The sequence below is a fragment of the Mustela putorius genome, unplaced genomic scaffold, assembly GCF_011764305.1.
Source record: "Mustela putorius furo isolate JIRA1106 unplaced genomic scaffold, ASM1176430v1.1 tig00003899_pilon_pilon_pilon, whole genome shotgun sequence".
Classification (NCBI taxonomy): Eukaryota; Metazoa; Chordata; class Mammalia; order Carnivora; family Mustelidae; genus Mustela; species Mustela putorius.
This window is the reverse complement of record NW_025422048.1, coordinates 2,301,464-2,310,635: the sequence shown is the minus strand read 5'-3', so window position 1 is coordinate 2,310,635 and position 9,172 is coordinate 2,301,464. Positions and strand designations below refer to the sequence as shown.

Sequence of the window (9,172 nt, the reverse complement as noted above, 5' to 3'; positions counted from 1 at the left end):
GTTGGGTGAGATATGGCTGTGGGGAAAGCCATCATGGAATCCAAGTTTTACCCTCTATCAGAGAATGTGAAAAATAAACAGTGCCTCAGACCCTGTAGCCTCAATGGGAAAGGTGACAGACCTTGTCATTGTTACAGCCTTGTCTTTGCAATGCGTAACAATGGTACTAACTGAGGTGAGAAGCCAATACAACTCGACAAATATATCACTCTGATGCAGATCCTTAGCAGAGGACAGGGAAACACCAAAGACCTGGGGAACTGGAAGTAAAACCAAGCTTAAGCCCTTCCTTATAACATAGGACCCCAAAAAGTTGGAACTGGAAGGGAAGGCTCTTAGCAATCATCAAATTCAACCTCTTAATTTGAAGAGATAACAAAACAGGCCAGCATTAGGGGAAGGCACTTTACTAAAGTCAACAGAGAGGACGACCTAGACATAGCTAACAAAGGAAGGGAGCAAAGTGATAAAAAAAAATTTTTTTGAACGTTTTCTCCCAGAAATTTCCAAAAATTTGCTTGCATTCTCAAGTGGTGATCAGACTCCAGCTTACAGACAAATTTTAAGAGACTCTTAATCTCAGGAAACCAACTGAGGGTTGCTGGAGGGGAGGGGGGTTTGGGGGATGGGGTAGTTGAAGGATGGACATTGGGGAAAGGATGTGCTATGGTGAGTTCTGTGAATTGTGTAAACCTGATGATTCACAGACATGTACTCCTGGGGCTAATAATACATTTTATATTATTAAAAAAATAACATGTAGTATAAGGTTATAGAATCCTCAAAAGTTGGGACAGGAAAGGACTCTATCAGTAAGCCCCTCTAAGAGCTCTGTTATTTGACCATTTTCTTTATTAAAACATTTTCCTGATATTCTGATCACATCAAGATTGTATTGCTTTTGGCCAAAAGCCATTATAATACTCAGAGTGAAGTGGTTAGGATGTCAGCTTTAAAATAAATTGGGAGGATTAAAATAGACCAAATGAGAATGAGCTTCTAAGAGTAAGAACAGGTCACATTTTAAGATTGTGTTCATAAAAGAAGTCATCCAATTTATGCATCTCTAGTCATTTTAACTGCAACATTTAAACCAGTTTTTACTTGGATTTCTGATATCATCATTGCAAAATAAAAAGTGCTATAGCTTGTGCTTGCATTCATCTTATATAGTACTTCCCTTGATTTTTTATATTATTTTATAGTTAAAAAGCACTGCTAAAAATTTCTTCAATGAGACTAAATTCATAGAGACAGAGAAAAGAGTAAATATGGAAGGTTTCCTCTTTCTTTTTTTAAGATTTTTTAATTTATTTTGGTGGGGGGGCAAGAGGCTGAGGGAGAGGTAGAGCATCCTCAAGGAGACTCCCTACTGAATGTGGAGTCCAATGCGGGGCTCAATCCCAGGACCCTGAGATCATGACCTGAAATTAAGAGCGGGACACTTAACTGACTGAGCCACTCACGTGCCCTGGAAGGTGTTTTCATAGAGGCAGAATTGCTGGGGTGAGAGTATCTATCTGTAAAACTGGGTAGTGGATTCATAGAAGTTTGCCTGAGATTGGAAAAGTAGGATAAAGTGAGGATTAACACAAATTGATAAATTTATGTTCCAAGCAGCCAGTCTGTGGGACCCTACTTTTTAAATATGTATATCTTTTTAGTAAACTGTTTTAATAGTTTTATTGAGGTTTAATTGGCATGCAATTAAAAACACATATTTAAATATTTGATTTAATTTTCATTAATTAAATATAAATTAGAACCCCAATAAAATGTAAATACCCACTCACTAGAATGGCTAACATTCAAAGACCAATTACAACAAATGTTGGCAAGGATGTAGAACAAGTTGGACACTCATATATGAATGCTAATAATATTTAGCATCTTCTCCTGTGCTCATTTGCCATAAACATATATTCTTTGGTGAAGTATTTTTTTCCAAATCTTTTACTCATTTTATTCATTGGGTTGTTTGTCTTATTTTGAACTGTAAGAGTATATAAGTCCATTCTCAGATATACAGTTTGCAAATATTTTCTCCAGTTCTGTGTCTTGTTTTTTCCTCCTCTTAACAGTCTTTCAATGAATAAAAGTTTTTAATTTTGATAGAGTTCAATTCATCCAAATTTTCTTTCATGGATCATGTTTTTTTGTACCCCATCAAAAATTTTGTAACTAATCTAAGCTCTCAACAATTTTATCCTATATTTTTTCTACATGTTTTGTAGTTTTAGGTTCTACATGTAGGCCTATGATTCACTTTGATTTATTTCTTTATAGGTGCAATGTATGGGTCAAAGTTCTTTTTTCTTTTTTGACACATAGTTATCTAATTGTCCAACAATTGTAAAGGTCATACTTTCTCCACTGAATTGCATGCATTTGCATCTTTGTCAAAAATCAATTGGCCATAATATGTGGATCTATTTCTGTACTACCTGTTCTGCTCCATTTGTCTATCTATATGCCAATACCACATTGCTTTGATTACTATGGCTTTATAATACTATCTCTTAAAATCAACTGAAGTAAATTCTTTAGCTTTGTTGTTTCCAAAATGAGTTTGGCTGTTCTGGGACATTTGCACTTCCATGGGAACTTTAAAATTAGCTTGTCAATTTCTATACAAATGTTTGCTAGTATTATTATTGAGGTTGCATTACATTTATAGGTCAATTAGGGGATAAGCAACATTTAAAATATTGAGTCTTTTATCCTGTGAACACATCTATCCATTCTTTAAGGTATTCTTTAATTTATCTCAATGACATTTATTCATTTTCATTGCACAGGTCCTGAGTAATTCATATTTTTTATGACTTTGTAACTGTGACTTTTTTTTCAATTTCCAATTGTCCTTTGCTAATATATAGAAATTCAGTTGGTTTCTGTATTTTGATCTGGTATTCTTTAATCTTGACAAACTCACTTATTTGTTCTAATATTCTTTGTATAAGTCATAGAATTTGCTACATAGATGAACGTGTCATCTCCAAAGGACAGTTTTGATCATTCTTCCTTTCTAATATGGCCTATTATTTCTTGTTTTTATCTTGTTTTGTTTCATTTATTACTCTGGCTAGACTCTTCAGTACAACACTGAATAGAGATGGTGAGAGCTGACATCTTGTTCTTCATCTTAAGGGAAAGCATTCAGTCTTTCACCTTAAGTATGACGCTGGCTGTAGGTTTTGCATGAATGTCTCTTATCAAGTTGTAACCAGCCATTTTTAATTTTAAAAGAAACACAGTGGAATACTCCTGACAATGTGGTGGATTAGTATTCTGAAACACTTTCTTGCTCCACAAACCAAAATCTGGATATATTATAGCAAATTTCCATATAAATGTAAAACTGACCTTGCAAGAAAATAAAGCAAGCCAATCACCAGGAGCTAAAACCAGAGCAGCAAGGGAAGATAGAAGGCAGAATGAGGCCTGGGGTCATTTTCCAATTCCAGAAACATTATATGGATTTTAACAGCTGACATCCTCTCTGGCTTAGCCAACTCAGCCTCCCTCAGAAGCTCTCTTCTTCTACCTGCTTTTAAACATTAGTGTTTTTCAAGGCTCTCTCCTAGGATCTCTTATTTTCTCACTCCCTAGTTGACATCATTTATTACAATCTCAAGTTTCACCTCAATGCTAATGACATGAAAATCTTCATCTACCATGTTCTTTCCTGAACTTTCCTATCCAACTTCCTAAAGAATATGATCTCGACTCTGATGTGCTACATATCTTTTAAACTCATATCAAAATTTCATCTTTCCTTTTAAACTCATATCAAAATTTCATCTTTCCTCTGCCTGTGTCTGTTCTTGTTTCTACCTCAGTTATTAACACCATAATTTTTTAGTATTCCATGACTCTTTTTAACTCTCTCACCCTTCCATATCTGATTATTTTTAGCTCAACCTTCCAAGTATCTCTTGAGCCAAATTCTTCATTTCCATATTCATTAGTATTATCTTTGTTCAAGTCACAATTTTTCAACTGAACTACTACAATAACCTCCTACCCAGTTCTCTGCAGTCAGTCCATCTCTCTTAGTCTATCTATCTTCCATAGTGCCACCAGACTCATAACTTACAAATTGATATCACTTTCCACTGCAAACATAATAAAGTTTAATCCCCTAAATCCCTTATATAGTGTGGTGAGCTATCTGGGCTCTCATTACCTCTCAAGCCTTATCTCTCCATTCTATTCTTTACCCGCTGGTTATCTTGAATGCCATGCCACTCCCTAAACTCCTTATATTCTGTCCCGCTTTTGCGCTTTTATATATGCTGCTCTCCCTATTCACCTCTCGTTTCACCTGGATAACCAAATTCTATACATTTTTCAGGATTCAGGTTAAATATTACCTTCAAGAAACATTCCTGGCACTGTTTACCTAGTTAGATTCTGTTCCTAGATAACTCTGGCAATTGTCTTACCATATTGCAATAGATTCCCTATTTACTTTCTATATTTATTCCTATATTCCTTCCTATTTATTCCTATATTCCTTCCTATTTATTTCTATATTCCCTATTTCTTGCCTATATGCTTTGTTAGAGCACAGTCCTTAACACAAGAGTAATAAAAGATGAAACACCTTATTAATTAATGAAAGTTGGCTAATTGACTTTTTTTCTGGTTTTTTTTTTCTTTTTAATTTAAATTTTAGGTAGTTAACATACAGTGCAATATTGGCTTCTGGAGTACAATTCAGTGATTCATCACTTACATACAACACCCTGTGCTCATCATAACAGGTGCTCTCCTTAATACACGTCACCCATCTAGCCCATCCCACACCCACCTCCCTCCTCAGACCCTCTGTTTGTTCTCTATCTTTAAGAGGCTTTTATGGCTTGTTTCCCTCACTTTTTTTTATTTTCTCCCTTCCCTTATGTTCATCTGTTTTCCATCCACATCTTTTTAAATATCAAGATATCATTCTTTTCGGTGGCCGAGTATATATACCGCATCTTCTTTACCCATTCATCAGTCAATGGATATTTGGGCTCTCTCCATAGTTTGGATATTGTTTATAATGCTGCTATAAACATTAGGGTCCATGTATCCCTTGATTCTGTATTTTATTTTCTTGGGGGAAGCACAGGGACCAATGATCACCAGCTGCCCAGGTACCAAAAATTACATTTCTGAAATCTCTTGATGTCAGTTCTGCAAGAAGAGCAATAGAGCTGCCCTACATGTGCCACTCACAACAGAAGTCCTTTTTTAGTACTTGGCCATTTTAAAGATAGAAATACTGTGTTGCAAATATCTTCTCTCATTCTATAGGCTGCTTTTTAGTTTTGTTGATTGTTTTCATCAGTGTGCAGAAGCTTTTGGGGTTTTTTTTTTGTTTTGTTTTTATTGTGATGAAGTCCCAATAGTTTATTTTTGCTCTTGTTTCCCTTGCCTCAGGAGATATTTCTAGTAAGAAGTTGCTGTGGTTGGTGTCAAAGATATTACTGCCTCTGTTCTCCTCTAAGATTTTAATGGCTTCCGGTATCACATTTAGGTCTTTCATCCATTTTGAACTTATTTTAGTGCATGGTGTGAGAAAATGGTCCAGTTTCACTCTTTTGCATGTTGCTGTCTAGTTTTCCAACACCATTTTTTGAGGAGACTGTCATTTTTCCACTGGATATTCTCCCTGCTTTGTTAAGATTAGCTGACCATATAGTTGTGGGTTCGTTTCTGGGTTTTCTATTCTGTTCCATTGACGGATGTGTCTATTTTTATACCAGTATCATACTGTTTTGATCACTACAGCTTTGTAATATAAATTAAAGTCTGGAATTTTGATGCCTTCACCTTTGCTTTTCTCTTTCAAGCTTGTTTTGGCTATCGGGGGTCTTTTGTGGTTCCATACAGATTTTACGATGGTTTGTTCTAGCTCTGTGAAAAATACTGGCAGCCTTGTGATAGAGATTCCCTTAAATGTGCAGATTCCTTTGGGTAATATAGATATTTTAATGACATTTTTTTTCTTCCAATCTGTCAGCATGGGATGTTTTTCCATTTCTTTGTGTCATCTTCAATTTCTTTTTTAAGTGTTCCATAGTTTTTAGAATACAGATCTCTTACCTCTTTGGTTAGGTTTATTCCTAGGTATCTTAGGGCTTTTTGTGCAATTGTAAATGGGACTGATTCCTCGATTTCTCTATTCTTCATTATTGGAGTATGGAAATGAAACAGATTTCTCTACATTGTTTTGTATCCTGTGAGGTTACTGATAAAGACTTAGTGTCCAAAATACACAAAGAGCTTAAAAAACTCGACACCCCCCCCCAAATAATCTAGTTTAAAAATATGGGTTGAAGACACGAATAGACATTTTTCCAAAGAAGACGTACAGATGGCCAAGAAGCACATGAAAAAATGCTCAGCATCACTCATCATCAGAGAAAACCAAAAGACTACAGGGAGATATCACCTCACACCCATCAAAATGGCTAAATCATCAGGGAAATACAAATCAAAACTACAATGAGATATCACCTCACTCCTGTCAAAATGACTAAAATTAACAAGAAAAAACAGGTGTTCGCAAGGATGTGGTGAAAGGGGAATCCTCCTACACTGGTGAGGATGCAAACTGGTGGGAATGTAAACTGGTACAGCCCCTCTGGGAAACAGTATGGAAGTGTCTCAAAAAATTAAAAATAGAAGTATCTTATGATCCAGCAATTATACTATTAGATATTCACCCAGAACATCCAGAAATGTTAATTCAAAGAGATACAGGCATGCACCCCAATATTTATAACAGCTTTATCAGCAATAACCAAATTATACAGAGCCCAGATGTCCATCAACTAATAAATGAGGATCAGAGGGGGTCATTGCAAGAGCTTTGAGAAAGAGCATGTTAAGCCCTGGGTGTTGTATGGAAGTATTGAATCACCATATTGTACACCTGAAATAAATATTGCACTGTATGTTAACTGGAATTTAAATAAAAATTTAATAAATAAATAAATGATTTTTTAAACAGAAATCTGCGGTGAGGCACAAATAAAATAGTATTCATTCAACAATACTTTGCTAAGCATTAATGCCTCTTTAGGAGCTGGAAAAGTAGAGATGAATAAGGTACAAACTCTGCCGTCAAAAATTTAGAGTCCAGTAGGAAATAAGATGAAAAATGGTTCTCAGGCAAGGACAAACCTAGACTCAGTGAGAGAAGAAGTATTAAGTATTAAGTAACAAGTATTAATAACTCTTAAATGGAGCAAAGGAGAATAGAACACTGTTGGACTGAGTTTTTTTCAACCTTCAATCCACTCTTCTTCTAAAAATATTTATTGATGACACATATTTGGAAAGAAGAATGTCTGCTAAAAGCAATCACTACCAGGAAGCTAAAAGCCATTTGAAATAGAATGTATTAACTACTCTAGGATTAATTACCAAAGAGTCAAGGGTTGAAGTAGGGAAGGCTGGAGACAAAGAGAAGAAGGAGAAAGACAAGAGAGAATGAAAGAGATATTAAGTAAAGGTCAGCAGAATCTGTTCTTTTATATCATTTGGTCCCCAAAACACAAAGTCCAAGTTCTTGACCTGATTCTTTTACTTTCCTGATGGTTGTGATGACCAGGTCCAACTTAGAGAACAACTAGGGAAACTAGATTCACTTTCATTTTCTGGGAAGAACATAATTTGAAGGATGTTGTTCTTTCACTTGGGTATAAATGCTTGCTCCAAGTTAAATAGTGCTTAACCTCCCACAGAGGATCATAGAGGAAGTGAGGGAAAACCGAATAGGAAGAAATCAGAGAGGGAGACACTGATTGACTCCAGGAAACAAACTGAGGGTTGCTGGAGGACAGGCGGATGGGGGATGGGGTAAATGGGTGATGGACATTAAGGAGAACACATGATGTGATGAGCACTGGATGTTACACACAACTAATGAATCATTGAACACTACATCAAAAACTAACAATGTACTACCATATGTGGGCTAAGTGCATTTAAATTTTTAAAAAAATTTTTTTAAAAGTAGGGCTTAACCTGCACTTTCTCAAAACTCTTACAATGACCCCCAACTCTGTTTGGTTCTATTTACATTCAAATTATATTTTGAAACAAAAGTTGTTTCACACAAAAATGTATATTTCTTTCTAGTTCTATTACCCAACTTCTTAACCTTGTCAATTCAATTTTGCTAAACTCAAAATTGTATTTTTTAATCCTTCTTGTAAAGATTATGGACATTGGGTAGGGTATGTGCTTTGGTGAGTGCTGTGAAGTGTGTAAACCTGGTGATTCACAGACCTGTACCCCTGGGGATAAAAATATATGTTTATAAAAAATAAAAACAAACTGTATAAAAAAATTAAAAAAAATTTAAAAAAAATTAAATTTAATTTAAAAAGAAGAATTAATTCACTGAAAACCAAGACCCACTTTTTTAAAGACTTTGTCTATTTGACAGAGAGAGAAAGAGAGCACACAAGCAGGGGGAGTGACAGGCAGAAGGAGAGAGAGAAGCAGGCTCCTCACCAAGCAGGAAGCCCAATGCAGGGCTTGATCCCAGGACTCTGGGATCATGACATGTGCTGAAGGCAGACACTTAACCCACTGAACCACCCAGGCGCTTCCCCAAGAACCATTTTGACATTGATATGACGGCTTAACTTCGGCCTAATGTAAAATATAAAAGTACCGTATTTGAAAAAAAAAAACACCACTGTATTTGCTTCTTTTTTCTATAAAACATGACTAAAATCATAGCAGATATATGTACAACATGAATAAACTACAAGTCACATTGAGAATTTCACAATACCTGAAGCACGAGGGTAACTCTCTGTACTCAAGAGTGGGAATACCAGTAGGTTTCTTGTTTTCTAACTGCAATCCAGCCTGCTGGCATCAGGAGGTCTGATTTAAAAGGGAGGATAGAAGTCCAATGCGCTACTCCAATGTTCATAGCAGTAATGTCCACCATAGCCAAACTGTGGAAGGAGCTGAGATGCCCTTCAACAGATGAATGGATAAAAAGATGTGGTACATATATACAATGGGATATTATTCAGCCATCAGAAAGGATGAATACCCACCGTTTGCATCGACATGGATGGAACTGGAGGGGATTATATTAAGTGAAGTAAGCCAAGCAGAGAAAGACAATTATCATATGGTTTCACTCATATGA

At 35.8% G+C, this 9,172-nt stretch overlaps 1 non-coding gene across 1 annotated transcript; it reads right to left on the bottom strand.

Annotated features, from left to right (window-relative positions):
* Positions 1 to 5,109: 5,109 nt before the first annotated feature.
* Positions 5,110 to 5,242, bottom strand: LOC123388518. The gene has a single exon (XR_006603010.1). It is a non-coding gene; the product is annotated as a U11 spliceosomal RNA (small nuclear RNA).
* Between the last annotated feature and the right edge of the window lie 3,930 nt (positions 5,243 to 9,172).